The sequence below is a fragment of the Crinia signifera genome, chromosome 5 (assembly GCF_055691185.1).
Source record: "Crinia signifera chromosome 5, ASM5569118v1, whole genome shotgun sequence".
In the NCBI taxonomy this organism is placed as follows: Eukaryota; Metazoa; Chordata; class Amphibia; order Anura; family Myobatrachidae; genus Crinia; species Crinia signifera.
Window position 1 is genome coordinate 161,053,414 of NC_139221.1, and position 15,704 is coordinate 161,069,117.

The 15,704-nt window shown below is 37.9% G+C and overlaps 9 non-coding genes across 9 annotated transcripts; all 9 read right to left on the reverse strand.

The window, feature by feature from the left end:
• Positions 1-841: 841 nt before the first annotated feature.
• Positions 842-914, reverse strand: TRNAR-CCU (transfer RNA arginine (anticodon CCU)). Its single transcript has one exon. It is a non-coding gene; the product is annotated as a tRNA-Arg (tRNA).
• A 7,778-nt stretch (positions 915-8,692) lies between these two features.
• TRNAI-UAU (transfer RNA isoleucine (anticodon UAU)) lies at positions 8,693-8,785 on the reverse strand. Its single transcript is given in 2 exon segments — positions 8,693-8,728; positions 8,748-8,785. It is a non-coding gene; the product is annotated as a tRNA-Ile (tRNA).
• Positions 8,786-9,725: 940 nt separating this feature from the next.
• On the reverse strand, positions 9,726-9,798 carry TRNAR-CCU (transfer RNA arginine (anticodon CCU)). Its single transcript has one exon. It is a non-coding gene; the product is annotated as a tRNA-Arg (tRNA).
• A 129-nt stretch (positions 9,799-9,927) lies between these two features.
• Positions 9,928-10,020, reverse strand: TRNAI-UAU (transfer RNA isoleucine (anticodon UAU)). Its single transcript is given in 2 exon segments — positions 9,928-9,963; positions 9,983-10,020. It is a non-coding gene; the product is annotated as a tRNA-Ile (tRNA).
• Positions 10,021-11,426: 1,406 nt separating this feature from the next.
• Positions 11,427-11,519, reverse strand: TRNAI-UAU (transfer RNA isoleucine (anticodon UAU)). Its single transcript is given in 2 exon segments — positions 11,427-11,462; positions 11,482-11,519. It is a non-coding gene; the product is annotated as a tRNA-Ile (tRNA).
• Positions 11,520-12,458: 939 nt separating this feature from the next.
• On the reverse strand, positions 12,459-12,531 carry TRNAR-CCU (transfer RNA arginine (anticodon CCU)). Its single transcript has one exon. It is a non-coding gene; the product is annotated as a tRNA-Arg (tRNA).
• Positions 12,532-13,692: 1,161 nt separating this feature from the next.
• On the reverse strand, positions 13,693-13,765 carry TRNAR-CCU (transfer RNA arginine (anticodon CCU)). The gene has a single exon. It is a non-coding gene; the product is annotated as a tRNA-Arg (tRNA).
• A 1,161-nt stretch (positions 13,766-14,926) lies between these two features.
• TRNAR-CCU (transfer RNA arginine (anticodon CCU)) lies at positions 14,927-14,999 on the reverse strand. The gene has a single exon. It is a non-coding gene; the product is annotated as a tRNA-Arg (tRNA).
• Positions 15,000-15,128: 129 nt separating this feature from the next.
• TRNAI-UAU (transfer RNA isoleucine (anticodon UAU)) lies at positions 15,129-15,221 on the reverse strand. Its single transcript is given in 2 exon segments — positions 15,129-15,164; positions 15,184-15,221. It is a non-coding gene; the product is annotated as a tRNA-Ile (tRNA).
• Between the last annotated feature and the right edge of the window lie 483 nt (positions 15,222-15,704).

Genomic DNA, 15,704 nt, shown 5'->3' on the forward strand with positions numbered 1-15,704 from the left:
AATTTCTTTTTGAATTCCACTATTTTACTGCATTCAATACTTCAATAATGTACTTGATAGAAGATAATGCTCAGCATAAAGAAATGATTTGTATCGCGCATTGGTGTTATTGGCTAGATTTATGTATTTGTAGGTGCAATTTGCTAAGAAAATTCATATCTAGGTTTTACTGTATCATTTTCTCAAAATTGGAAAATAATTCATTTAATTTTTTCTAAAATGATGTTAAGATAGTAGATATAAAATGTGGCATAAGGAAAACTGACACTAATGTGTCTTATAATGCACTATTTTAATATGTAAAGTCTTATCTCATTATTGTAGTCTGATTAAAAGAATATGTTGTTTGTTGCAACTCTACCATCTACAATGACAGTAAGATGAGTGGCAGAAGAAATATGATAAAATCAAAAATACCATTCTTCCAACATGCAAGAAAGGACTTCAAGATTCCCATCAGCAATTGCCTTAGATAATGTCATATTTCAGCCACTCTGGTACTTATTTGCAAGACAAACTCTACAGAAATGTTGAGGTAAATGGAGATTTCTTGTAAGAACAAAATCACAAGCATTGAAAAAAGAATCATTTTTTTCTGAAGACTAATGAGCAACAAAGGAATATGCATCCAAGATGAGTCTTTAAACCTTGGTCCTCAATTATAGAAAAACATTTTAAGGACACTAATCCACAATGTTATCATGATAAATGTAATTTTGTAGCTACTGTGGCAACAATTAACAAGCACAACTCAACAGGACTGTTGTGCAAATCCAGCATCCAGGTGAAGCAAGGCTAAAAGAACCACCCCTAATGCTGAGATGGTTGATATAAATACAAACACCCCAGATGGGACTTGAACCCACAATCCCTGGTTTAGGAGGCCAGTGCCTTATCCATTAGGCCACTGGGGCTTACTGTCTGCTTCGCATTTCATGTTCTTGCTTTACTTTTTCATAATATCCTTACATATAAAAAATGTTCCGAGAGCAGATGATCAATGACTGATGATATCATTAAAAGAAAAAAAAGCTAAATATTCCTGCTCCAGGTGAGGCTTGAACTCACAACCTCGGCATTGCTCAACAGATACTGTCTTATAAGGTAAATGTTGAGGTAAATGGAGATTTCTTGTAAGAACAAAATCACAAGCATTGAAAAAAGAATCATTTTTTGTGAAGACTAATGAGCAACAAAGGAATATGCATCCAAGATGGGTCTTTAAACCTTGGTCCTCAATTATATAAAAACGTTTTAAGGACACTAATCCACAATGTTATCATGATAAATGTCATTTTGTAGCTACTGTGGCAACAATTAACAAGCACAACTCAACAGGACTGTTGTGCAAATCCAGCATCCAGGTGAAGCAAGGCTAAAAGAACCACCCCTAATGCTGAGATAGTTGATATAAATACAAACACCCCAGATGGGACTTGAACCCACAATCCCTGGCTTAGGAGGCTTCCTGTCTGCTTTGCATTTCATGTTCTTGCTTTACTTTTTCATAATATCCTTACATATAAAAAATGTTCCGAGAGCAGATGATCAATGACTGATGATATCATTAAAAGAAAAAAAAAAGCTCAGGCGTGGCTTGGAGTAGTATGGAGTAGCAGCAGGACGCTGCAGCTCCCGATGTAAGCTCCTGAAAAATCCGTGCTCCCAGTGAGCCCCCCCCACCTTAAGGAACCCAAAGCCGGGTAAAAACAAAAAACAATACCGTGGACTTGCGACTCCCGGTCCCGGTCTCTGCGAGCTGCCTGAAGGCGGAGAATTGGAAGTGACGGTGCAGTGACGCAGCGGTGAACCCGGCGCTCCGGAAGCAAAAGGTCTGTTCCCGGCAGATGCTGTGAGGAGACGCCGGACAGACGCAGCAACAGCGACGGCGCCTGCACACTCCTCGAGGTGCAGGAACCCGGCGACTCCAGAAGTAGACGCTGGCAGAGAAAGAGAGCCAAGCCGCGCGACGCCAGACGCTAGACCTGCAAATAGCAACAAGAAGCCAGGTCTGTGCCTACTCCTCTGGCAACTGGGGGGAATAAGCCGCTCGGTCACGGAGCCGGAGAGAGTCCCAGAGGCTTTCTTGCAGGTTGTAACCAAGCGGCAACCCTCTCCCCAGATAAGAACCTTCCCGAGGCAGGTGTGTGCTGTTGGTTGCGGAGCCGGGGAGGGATAGAATCCTCCTGCAGGTTGTGGTCGGCAGCCCCCTTCCTTGGAATTAATTTGCCAGTCTGGACCTCTCCCTGGAGATTTGGCCAACCGCGCCATACAGCAGAGTGCAGCGGGACCAGAGAAAAAGACACTTGGACAGATATACTGAACGGTACAGGCTGAAATAGGCCTGAGGCATCCAAACTCTGGCAAAAAGGAGACTTCAATAAAGAAGCCTGGAAGCACGGATTTCTCCAGCTCCTGCACCTACGACGGTCTGAATCGCAGAAGTGGAAATAGGGTAAGACTAACCCAGAATTACATTGTGATTCATCCTGCTCCCACTCCCTTCTGATACTTAAAGCAGACAGTTAAATTTATTTTATAGAGACTTACACTACTCTATATAGAATTGTCCAGGTGGACGGTGCCTGGTTCTATATAAAAACATATTGCTGGTTTCTGGTTTACACAAAAAAAAAAAAAAAAAATAGAGGGGTTCACGGCAAGAGGACTATATTACAAATAGGGGCACTCTAACTAATAAGCTACAGAGAGCAAATTCATCCGCTTCTAGATATTTGATATCTGAATTATTATAAGGAGCATGGTCAAAGGAGGTGCGGCTGCAGCAGCAGCAGCTGCAAAATTAGAAAAATTTGCGAGACCATTACAATCGACTAGATCAGCAGAACAGAGTGCACCCAGTTCTCCATCCTCACGCGCAGACAGCTCTATTAATGAACCAGCAATATCTCTACAACAGATCCTGCAGGCCATTTCTACATCCGAACAAAAAGTAATGGAAAAAATCGGTCAAGTTCAAATTGATGTTTCTCTAATAAGGCATGATCTGCAGAAGATACGTGAGAGGGTAGAGGAGACAGAAAAGCGAGTATCCCAGCTGGAAGACGACATCTTACCACTTAAAAAAAAGGTGGAAGAGCTAACAAAACAAATGAAACATGTTCAATTTAAAATGACAGATACAGAAGGAAGACTACGACGGAATAACATTCGCATAGTGGGCTTGCCAGAGCGCAGTGAGGGTATGGACCCAGAGAAATTTGTGGAAGAATGGTTGATACAACAATTTACCAGAGAAGTATTCTCTAAACAATTCTCTATAGAAAGGGCGCACAGAGTGCCGGGGAGGCCTCCAAATCCTGGGGCACCTCCGAGGACCCTAATCGCCAGATTGCTACACTATAAAGATCGAGATACTGCACTACAGTCAGCTCGGATCAAGGGACCAATACAATATGACAACCATCAAATTTCTCTGTATCCGGACCTTGCATTGGAGGTACAAAAAGAGAGGGCAGGTTTTATGCAGGTCAAGAAACAACTAAGAACCCGGGACATAAAATACTCAATGATATACCCTGCCTGACTGAGAATAGTGCACAGAGATCTAACCCATTTTTTCACAAATCCGGTCGAAGCAGAAAAGTGGGTAGAAAGCCTGGCGGGGGTCTCAAGATGAAGAGGACTTTTTTCTTTTCTCTTTTCTTCTTTATTTTTGTGGAGTCTTCTATGGTGGGGGGAGGGGGGGGGAATGAAATGTTTATCCTTTTTTTTTTTTCCTTAATTAATCCCTCCATTGTTATCCCCCTTTCTTGTTCACTGGGAACAAAACAAAAAAAAAATGGGGAGTATACTCTAAATACTAAATATAGCTAAGGGAGGATTTCTCTTCCTTATCCTTGAGGGTGGGTAAGTGTAGAAAAAGATGGGATTTAGGTATACCTTGCGATGGGGAGGTTATACAGGGAGGGAAAGGGAGGGAAGGGAGGATAGGGGGGTATGTATATGTTGTAAAGTAACTGTATGTATAAAATGTTGTGTTTTGTGTAGGGAGGGAAGGGAGGATAGGGGGGTATGTATATGTTGTAAAGTAACTGTATGTATAAAATGTTGTGTTTTGTGTCAGGTCAATCAAAAAGTAACAAGGAGATGCAGTGCGTTTAATTGGTGTCTAATTCAGGAACCTCTATGGGGGCAGGAGGGGGAGGGAAAATACAAGTGTAGATAGATGGTGGGCTACTCGATTTTAAGTTGGAATGTGAGAGGCTTGAACAATAAAATTAAAAGGTCCCTTGTCATGACCCAGGCCAAAAAATATGGTACGGACATAATTTGTCTATTGGAGACACATTTATGTGGTGATAGGGTCTTCGCCCTGAAAAGGCCATGGATTGGCCAGATGTTTAATTCAACATTCACCCAAAATTCCAGAGGGGTTACGATACTTGTTAAGAAGACCTTAGCTTTTAAGGTAGAGAATAGTAGGATGGACCCACATGGACGTTTTGTGTTTCTTAAAGCTATTGTAAATTTCAAACTACTGTATATACTGGCAATATATATTCCACCCCCATATAATAATGAAGTCCTTAGACAGGCTGCTCAATTTATATCCGAATCTCCTGATACACCAGTGATTTGCATAGGCGATTTCAACAATGTCATGTGTAAGAACTTTGACAGATGGAAGGAGAGTGGCCAGCACCCGGTGATACCGGAAAATGTGCAACCCACCCCATTCTCTAAATTGATAGATGAATTGGGTTGGATAGACATCTGGCGAAGTAGAAACCGGCAGGAAAGGCAGTTTTCATGCTACTCCGCCACACATAATACGCTCTCCAGAATAGACCTGGCGTTGATATCTCTTATGCTGGCACCGATTGTAACAGAAACAAAATATCTTGCACAGGGTATATCGGATCACTCTCCTGTACTTTTGAAAATCGATATGGGCCTAGACAGGGGTGGAGTGGCATGGAAATTGAATCCTTTTTGGCTGGATCTAATGGGCACTGGTGAGGAGCTGGCTACTAATTGGGGGATGTGTGTTATTGATAATGCTGCGTACGAAAACCCGGCTATAAAGCATGATGCAATTAAGGCGGTAATAAGGGGTACATTTATTAAAAGAATAACTGAGATAAAAAGAAATGGGAAAAAAGAGGAACAGGATTTAGAAAATAACTATCGTCAGGCCGAATTTAATTATATAGCATCCGGAACAGTAAAAGATAGAGTCCACCTGTCTGATGTTAGAAGGGAGTGGGCCGCATATTTATACAATAAATCAAAAAGAAGGCTACAATTCGCCAAGCACAAACAGTACTTTCAGTCTGACATGGGTGGCAGTCAGTTGGCATTTCTGGCTAAAGATGAAAAAAGTAGTAGCCTAATACCATGCATTAGGAATGAGACAGGAGAAATAAAGTACTCTTCAAGGGATATAGCGGAGGTGTTTAGGGAGTACTATCAGGGCCTGTATGAGTCCGGAGGGACGGCCACAATGGCAGAGTTGGAGAAATATCTGGATCAAATTGTGATGCCATCTCTTACAGAAGAGAATGCACAAATGCTAGATGCCTCATTTACAGCTGAAGAGGTGGGAAAAGCAATATCTTCGCTCCCGTCCTCTAAAGCACCAGGAAGAGACGGTATTCCTACCGAGGTGTATAAAAAAATTAATGATTTCTTTATTCCCTATTTAACTGACTTATATAATACACTGTCAGAGTGGGGCACACTGCCGCCAACTATGTCAGAGGCAGCTATTGTATTGATCCTTAAAAAAGATAAAGATCCACTCTCTCCGGAATCCTACAGGCCTATTTCCCTGTTAAACACTGACGCAAAAATCTTGGCCAGAGTGATGGCAAATAGGTTGAGTCGTATAATTACATCTGTAATCCATCCAGATCAGACCGGTTTTATGCCGGACAGATCTACAACACAAAATCTGAAACGACTGTATTGCCATCTACAGAGGCAACAGGGCCCGCAGACAGAGGCCTTGGTTGTATCCTTAGATGCGGCCAAGGCCTTTGATACTGTAGAGTGGGAATATCTATGGGCAGTGCTCCGAAAGTGCGCATTCGGTTTTCAATTTATCAAATGGGTAAAACTACTTTATGCACAGCACAACCTATTGCAGTGATAACGGCAAATGGTTATACATCAACTCCAATTAAATTAAACAGAGGCACTAGACAGGGATGCCCTCTGTCCCCCATGTTATTCTCTATGGCAATTGAACCTTTGGCCTGCATGATTCGTATGCATCCTAATATTAAGGGAATACAAATGGGGGAAACAGAGGATGTCGTTGCATTATATGCAGACGACATGCTTCTGTTCCTGAGAGACTCGGGAAACTCGCTACAAACCATGCTGAACATAGTAAAAGAGTTCGGAAACTATTCCGGACTCCGTATAAAGTGGGATAAGTCCAGCATACTCCCAATTTCGGGTAATATCCCCCTAATAAAACAAATAGAATCTCCCTTAAAATGGACCCTCAAGTTTAAATATTTGGGTATATGGATAACCCCGGCGGTACAGAACTATGTAGAACGTAGACCCCGTTACAATAAACTTTAAGAAATGACTGCATGTGTGGAAGAAATTACCAATAACAGTCACGGGGCGGATAAATATGTTCAAAATGATAGTTCAACCCAAATATTTATACATCTGGCAAAATTCTCCAGTGTATATGCCAAAATCTATTTTCACTGCTATAGAAAAAATATTATCATCCTTCATATGGAGAGATAGAGCACCTCGAATAGCGATGAAAACTTTATATAATAAAAAGACATCAGGTGGACTTGCCCTCCCTAATTTAAGAAATTATTATATTGCGTCCCAATTGACCCATTTGGAACCCTGGATAAAAAATACAATGGATACAACACTAAAAGCGTATTTTGAGGAACAAATAGGTAACTGGTGCTCTCCTTTGTTATTTCTTTTATCAGGTATCTCCTCAACTAATTTGCCACATATCCTTAGACAGGCATTGATGGTATGGAGATTGGCCCATACAATATGGAAATGGGAAGAGATAGAGCCAGAATCACCTCTATGGAATAATAAAAAATATCCAGAACTGCAGAAACTCTCGGAAGATAACCTATGGCAGCGTAAAAATATAGTTAGTATAGGGCAGCTATACACTAATGGAATCTTTAAATCATTTAGCCAACTGCAACTAGAATTTAATATTGCAAATGTAGATTTTTTCAGATACTTACAACTAAGGCACGCCATCCAAAGTCAATTTAAAGGACTCACACTTGTAACTACTCCATCACCTGTTAGAACAATGCTACAAAAAGTAGGCAATAAAGGAAAAGTTTCCAGAATATACACAGTAATTAGTCAAACCCAATGCTCCACTCCACTGGAACAATTAAGAATGAAGTGGGAGCTAGATGTGAGCCCATTAACAGGGGAGACCTGGGAGGTAATATTGGGTTCCATAAAACATGCTACCTCTAGCATTAGATACCAGCAAATTCACTATTTTATACTCCATAGAGTGTACCGTACTCCAAGCGGGATGTATCGAGCAGGCCTAAGGGTAGACTCAAAATGCCCAAGATGTGCGATGGAAGAAGCAGGGTTTATGCATCTCCTATGGGAATGCCCAGGGGTGCATGGGTTCTGGCAGGCAGTGTGGGACGATCTTAAAAATACAGTCCCCTCCTTAGCCCAATTCGGTCCCAGGGCATGCATACTGGGCATAGACATAGGAGGAGATCATACACCACTGTTGTATCAGTATGTTTTAAATTTAATGACCATGGCAAAGGTGGTAATAGCACGAACGTGGTTTTCCCCCAGTCCACCTGAAATTGTTAAATGGAGGGCACTTGTGGAGGAATTGATTAAACATGAGCGTTTTATGTACAGTACAAGAAATATGGTAAATAAATTCCACATTAAGTGGGATAGATGGTATAACACCCCTATTGTAAGATCTCTAGATACAGAAATAATATAGAAATATATACACGTATTATTCACGGCACAAGAAATAAGAAAATAAATGTGTACTAGGAAAACACGTGTTTATTGATAATTGTTCACATGCTTGGGCACTGAAACCAACTTAAATTATTAAGGAAATACACAAAAAAAAAAAAACAATTGAAAGTGAGAGGGAGTCGGAGGGGGAGGGGGGATGAGGGGAGGGAAAGGGTAGGGAGGGGTGGTACATAAATAAATAAAATATATATATGTATATCATACACATATGCACAAGCACTTGAGCTAGGAATGGGATGGAGAAGGGTAGGGATAATAAAATTATGATCCCCCTTTTTTCCTTCCTTTTCCTAACAATAAGACCCATAAATATGTAGTAATAAAATAAGGCACATGAATGATACCAATATAATGCACTGGGAAAACACAATGTAGCATTGAGATACTAGAAAAATAGACAAAAGGGGTAAATATACAGTATATAAATTAATAATAAGAATAACTACACTGGAAAAAAAAAAAAAAAAGACAGTTTAATCAATAATAAATAATGCACTGTAAACCTCTGAAATGTGGAAAAGTTATAAGATGACCTGTATTGTATGTTGTTTGTAGGTATGTAATGTACATCTGAATGTGTAACGGGGTATTGTCATTTTTAAATGTATGTATGTAAATGTATATGGAAAAAATAAAGAATATTGAATTTAAAAAAAAAAAAGAAAAAAAAGCTAAATATTCCTGCTCCAGGTGAGGCTTGAACTCACAACCTCGGCATTGCTCAACAGATACTGTCTTATAAGTACCGCGCGCTGACCGATTGCGCCACTGGAGCACACAGTATGCCCTGAAAATTTGGCCTTTCACTGATATATTTTAACCATCAGTTAAAAATGTCAATACACTTATTGTCTCTGTCTCCCCATCTTGATTTAATTTGTTTTTGAATTCCACTATTTTACTGCATTCAATATTTCAATAAGGTACTTGATAGAAGTTAAATGCTCAGCATAAAGAAATGATTTGTATCGCGCATTGGTGTTATTGGCTAGATTTATGTATTTGTAGGTGTAATTTGCTAAGAAAATTCATATCTAGGTTTTACTGTATCATTTTCTCAAAATTGGAAAATAATTCATTTAATTTTTTCTAAAATAATGTTAAGATAGTAGATATAAAATGTGGCATAAGGAAAACTGACACTAATGTGTCTTATAATGCACTATTTTAATATGAAAAGTCTTATATTATTATTGTAGTCTGATTAAAAGAATATGTTGTTTGTTGCAACTCTACCATCTACAATGACAGTAAGATGAGTGGCAGAAGAAATATGATAAAATCAAAAATACCATTCTTCCAACATGCAAGAAAGGACTTCAAGATTCCCATCAGCAATTGCCTTAGATAATGTCATATTTCAGCCACTCTGGTACTTATTTGCAAGACAAACTCTACAGAAATGTTGAGGTAAATGGAGATTTCTTGTAAGAATAAAATCACAAGCATTGAAAAAAGAATCATTTTTTGTGAAGACTAATGAGCAACAAAGGAATATGCATCCAAGATGAGTCTTTAAACCTTGGTCCTCAATTATAGAAAAACGTTTTAAGGACACTAATCCACAATGTTATCATGATAAATGTCATTTTGTAGCTACTGTGGCAACAATTAACAAGCACAACTCAACAGGACTGTTGTGCAAATCCAGCATTCAGGTGAAGCAAGGCTAAAAGAACCACCCCTAATGCTGAGATGGTTGATATAAATACAAACACCCCAGATGGGACTTGAACCCACAATCCCTGGCTTAGGAGGCCAGTGCCTTATCCATTAGGCCACTGGGGCTTACTGTCTGCTTTGCATTTCATGTTCTTGCTTTACTTTTTCATAATATCCTTACATATAAAAAATGTTCCGAGAGCAGATGATCAATGACTGATGATATCATTAAAAGAAAAAAAAGCTAAATATTCCTGCTCCAGGTGAGGCTTGAACTCACAACCTCGGCATTGCTCAACAGATACTGTCTTATAAGTACTGCGCGCTGACCGATTGCGCCACTGGAGCACACAGTATGCCCTGAAAATTTGGTCTTTCACTGATATATATTAACCATCAGTTAAAAATGTCAATACACTTATTGTCTCTGTCTCCCCATCTTGATTTAATTTCTTTTTGAATTACACTATTTTACTGCATTCAATACTTCAATAAGGTACTTGATAGAAGTTAAATGCTCAGGTGAGGTGAGGCTTGAACTCACAACCTCGGCATTGCTCAACAGATACGGTCTTATAAGTACCGCGCGCTGACCGATTGCGCCACTGGAGCACACAGTATGCCCTGAAAATTTGGCCTTTCACTGATACATTTTTACCATTAGTTAAAAATGTCAATACACTTATTGTCTCTGTCTCCACAACTTGATTTAATTTCTTTTTGAATTCCACTATTTTACTGCATTCAATACTTCAATAAGATACTTGATAGAAGTTAAATGCTCAGCATAAAGAAATGATTTGTATCGCGCATTGGTGTTATTGGCTAGATTTATGTATTTGTAGGTGTAATTTGCTAAGAGAATTCATATCTAGGTTTTACTGTATCATTTTCTCAAAATTGGAAAATAATTCATTTAATTTTTTCTAAAATGATGTTAAGATAGTAGATATAGAATGTGGCATAAGGAAATCTGACACTAATGTGTCTTATAATGCACTATTTTAATATGTAAAGTCTTATATCATTATTGTAGTCTGATTAAAAGAATATGTTGTTTGTTGCAACTCTACCATCTACAATGACAGTAAGATGAGTGGCAGAAGAAATATGATAAAATCAAAAATACCATTCTTCCAACATGCAAGAAAGGACTTCAAGATTCCCATCAGAAATTGCCTTAGATAATGTCATATTTCAGCCACTCTGGTACTTATTTGCAAGACAAACTCTACAGAAATGTTGAGGTAAATGGAGATTTCTTGTAAGAACAAAATCACAAGCATTGAAAAAAGAATCATTTTTTGTGAAGACGAATGAGCAACAAAGGAATATGCATCCAAGATGGGTCTTTAAACCTTGGTCCTCAATTATAGATAAACGTTTTAAGGACACTAATCCACAATGTTATCATGATAAATGTCATTTTGTAGCTACTGTGGCAACAATTAACAAGCACAACTCAACAGGACTGTTGTGCAAATCCAGCATCCAGGTGAAGCAAGGCTAAAAGAACCACCCCTAATGCTGAGATGGTTGATATAAATACAAACAGCCCAGATTGGACTTGAACCCACAATCCTTGGCTTAGGTGGCCAGTGCCTTATCCATTAGGCCACTGGGGCTTACTGTCTGCTTTGAATTTCATGTTCTTGGTTTACTTTTTCATAATAGCCTTACATATAAAAAATGTTCTGAGAGCAGATGATCAATGACTGATGATATCATTAAAAGAAAAAAAAGCTAAATATTCCTGCTCCAGGTGAGGCTTGAACTCACAACCTCGGCATTGCTCAACAGATACTGTCTTATAAGTACCGCGCGCTGACCGATTGCGCCACTGGAGCACACAGTATGCCCTGAAAATTTGGCCATTCACTGATATATTTTACCATCAGTTAAAAATGTCAATACACTTATTGTCTCTGTCTCCCCATCTTGATTTAATTTCTTTTTGAATTCCACTATTTTACTGCATTCAATACTTCAATAAGGTACTTGATAGAAGTTAAATGCTCAGCATAAAGAAATGATTTGTATCGCGCATTGGTGTTATTGGCTAGATTTATGTATTCGTAGGTGTAATTTGCTAAGAAAATTCATATCTAGGTTTTACTGTATCATTTTCTCAAAATTGGAAAATAATTCATTTAATTTTTTCTAAAATGATGTTAAGATAGTAGATATAGAATGTGGCATAAGGAAAACTGACACTAATGTGTCTTATAATGCACTATTTTAATATGTAAAGTCTTATATCATTATTGTAGTCTGATTAAAAGAATATGTTGTTTGTTGCAACTCTACCATCTACAATGACAGTAAGATGAGTGGCAGAAGAAATATGATAAAATCAAAAATACCATTCTTCCAACATGCAAGAAAGGACTTCAAGATTCCCATCAGCAATTGCCTTAGATAATGTCATATTTCAGCAACTCTGGTACTTATTTGCAAGACAAACTCTACAGAAATGTTGAGGTAAATGGAGATTTCTTGTAAGAACAAAATCACAAGCATTAAAAAAAGAATCATTTTTTGTGAAGACTAATGAGCAACAAAGGAATATGCATCCAAGATGGGTCTTTAAACCTTGGTCCTCAATTATAGAAAAAAGTTTTAAGGACACTAATCCACAATGTTATCATGATAAATGTCATTTTGTAGCTACTGTGGCAACAATTAACAAGCACAACTCAACAGGACTGTTGTGCAAATCCAGCATCCAGGTGAAGCAAGGCTAAAAGAACCACCCCTAATGCTGAGATGGTTGATATAAATACAAACACCACAGATGGGACTTGAACCCACAACCCCTGGCTTAGGAGGCCAGTGCCTTATCCATTAGGCCACTGGGGCTTACTGTTTGCTTTGCATTTCATGTTCTTGCTTTACTTTTTTATAATATCCTTACATATAAAAAATGTTCCGAGAGCAGATGATCAATGACTGATGATATCATTAAAAGAAAAAAAAGCTAAATATTCCTGCTCCAGGTGAGGTTTGAACTTAAAACCTCGGCATTGCTCAACAGATACTGTCTTATAAGTACCGCGCGCTGACCGATTGCGCCACTGGAGCACACAGTATGCCTTGAAAATTTGGCCTTTCACTGATATATTTTACCATCAGTTAAAAATGTCAATACACTTATTGTCTCTTTCTCCCCATCTTGATTTAATTTCTTTTTAAATTCCACTATTTTACTGCATTCAATACTTCAATAAGGTACTTGATAGAAGTTAAATGCTCAGCATAAAGAAATGATTTGTATCTCGCATTGGTGTTATTGGCTAGATTTATGTATTCGTAGGTGTAATTTGCTAAGAAAATTCATATCTAGGTTTTACTGTATCATTTTCTCAAAATTGGAAAATAATTCATTTAATTTTTTCTAAAATGATGTTAAGATAGTAGATATAAAATGTGGCATAAGGAAAACTGACACTAATGTGTCTTATAATGCACTATTTTAATATGTAAAGTCTTATATCATTATTGTAGTCTGATTAAAAGAATATGTTGTTTGTTGCAACTCTACCATCTACAATGACAGTAAGATGAGTGGCAGAAGAAATATGATAAAATCAAAAATACCATTCTTCCAACATGCAAGAAAGGACTTCAAGATTCCCATCAGCAATTGCCTTAGATAATGTCATATTTCAGCCACTCTGGTACTTATTTGCAAGACAAACTCTACAGAAATGTTGAGGTAAATGGAGATTTCTTGTAAGAACAAAATCACAAGCATTGAAAAAAGAATCATTTTTTGTGAAGACTAATGAGCAACAAAGGAATATGCATCCAAGGTGGGTCTTTAAACCTTGGTCCTCAATTATAGATAAACGTTTTAAGGACACTAATCCACAATGTTATCATGATAAATGTCATTTTGTAGCTACTGTGGCAACAATTAACAAGCACAGCTCAACAGGACTGTTGTGCAAATCCAGCATCCAGGTGAAGCAAGGCTAAAAGAACCACCCCTAATGCTGAGATGGTTGATATAAATACAAACACCCCAGATGGGACTTGAACCCACAACCCCTGGCTTAGGAGGCCAGTGCCTTATCCATTAGGCCACTGGGGCTTACTCTCTGCTTTGCATTTCATGTTCTTGCTTTACTTTTTCATAATATCCTTACATATAAAAAATGTTCCGAGAGCAGATGATCAATGACTGATGATATCATTAAAAGAAAAAAAAGCTAAATATTCCTGCTCCAGGTGAGGCTTGAATTCACAACCTCGGCATTGCTCAACAGATACTGTCTTGTAAGTAGCACGCGCTGACCGATTGCGCCACTGGAGCACACAGTATGCCCTGAAAATTTGGCCTTTCACTGATATATTTTACCATCAGTTAAAAATGTCAATACACTTATTGTCTCTGTCTCCCCCTCTTGATTTAATTTATTTTTGAATTCCACTATTTTACTGCATTCAATACTTCAATAAGGTATTTGATAGAAGTTAAATGCTCAGCAAAAAGAAATGATTTGTATCGCGCATTGGTGTTATTGGCTAGATTTATGTATTCGTAGGTGTAATTTGCTAAGAAAATTCATATCTAGGTTTTACTGTATCATTTTCTCAAAATTGGAAAATAATTCATTTAATTTTTTCTAAAATGATGTTAAGATAGTAGATATAGAATGTGGCATAAGGAAAACTGACACTAATGTGTCTTATAATGCACTATTTTAATATGTAAAGTCTTATATCATTATTGTAATCTGATTAAAAGAATATGTTGTTTGTTGCAACTCTACCATCTACAATGACAGTAAGATGAGTGGCAGAAGAAATATGATAAAATCAAAAATACCATTCTTCCAACATGCAAGAAAGGACTTCAAGATTCCCATCAGCAATTGCCTTAGATAATGTCATATTTCAGCCACTCTGGTACTTATTTGCAAGACAAACTCTACAGAAATGTTGAGGTAAATGGAGATTTCTTGTAAGAACAAAATCACAAGCATTGAAAAAAGAATAATTTTTTGTGAAGACTAATGAGCAACAAAGGAATATGCATCCAAGGTGGGTCTTTAAACCTTGGTCCTCAATTATAGAAAAACGTTTTAAGGACACTAATCCACAATGTTATCATGATAAATGTCATTTTGTAGCTAATGTGGCAACAATTAACAAGCACAACTCAACAGGACTGTTGTGCAAATCCAGCATCCAGGTGAAGCAAGGCTAAAAGAACCACCCCTAATGCTGAGATGGTTGATATAAATACAAACACCCCAGATGGGACTTGAACCCACAATCCCTGGCTTAGGAGGCCAGTGCCTTATACATTAGGCCACTGGGGCTTACTGTCTGCTTTGCATTTCATGTTCTTGCTTTACTTTTTCATAAAATCCTTACATATAAAAAATGTTCCGAGAGCAGATGATCAATGACTGATGATATAATTAAAAGAAAAAAAAGCTAAATATTCCTGCTCCAGGTGAGGCTTGAACTCACAACCTCGGCATTGCTCAACAGATACTGTCTTATAAGTAGCGTGCGCTGACCGATTGCGCCACTGGAGCACACAGTATGCCCTGAAAATTTGGCCTTTCACTGATATATTTTACCATCAGTTAAAAATGTCAATACACTAATTGTCTCTGTCTCCCCATCTTGATTTAATTTATTTTTGAATTCCACTATTTTACTGCATTCAATACTTCAATAAGGTACTTGATAGAAGTTAAATGCTCAGCATAAAGAAATTATTTGTATCGCGCATTGGTGTTATTGGCTAGATTTATGTATTCGTAGGTGTAATTTGCTAAGAAAATTCATATCTAGGTTTTACTGTATCATTTTCTCAAAATTGGAAAAGAATTCATTTAATTTTTTCTAAAATGATGTTAAGATAGTAGATATAGAATGTGGCATAAGGAAAACTGACACTAATGTGTCTTATAATGCACTATTTTAATATGTAAAGTCTTATATCATTATTGTAGTCTGATTAAAAGAATATGTTGTTTGTTGCAACTCTACCATCTGCAATGACAGTAAGATGA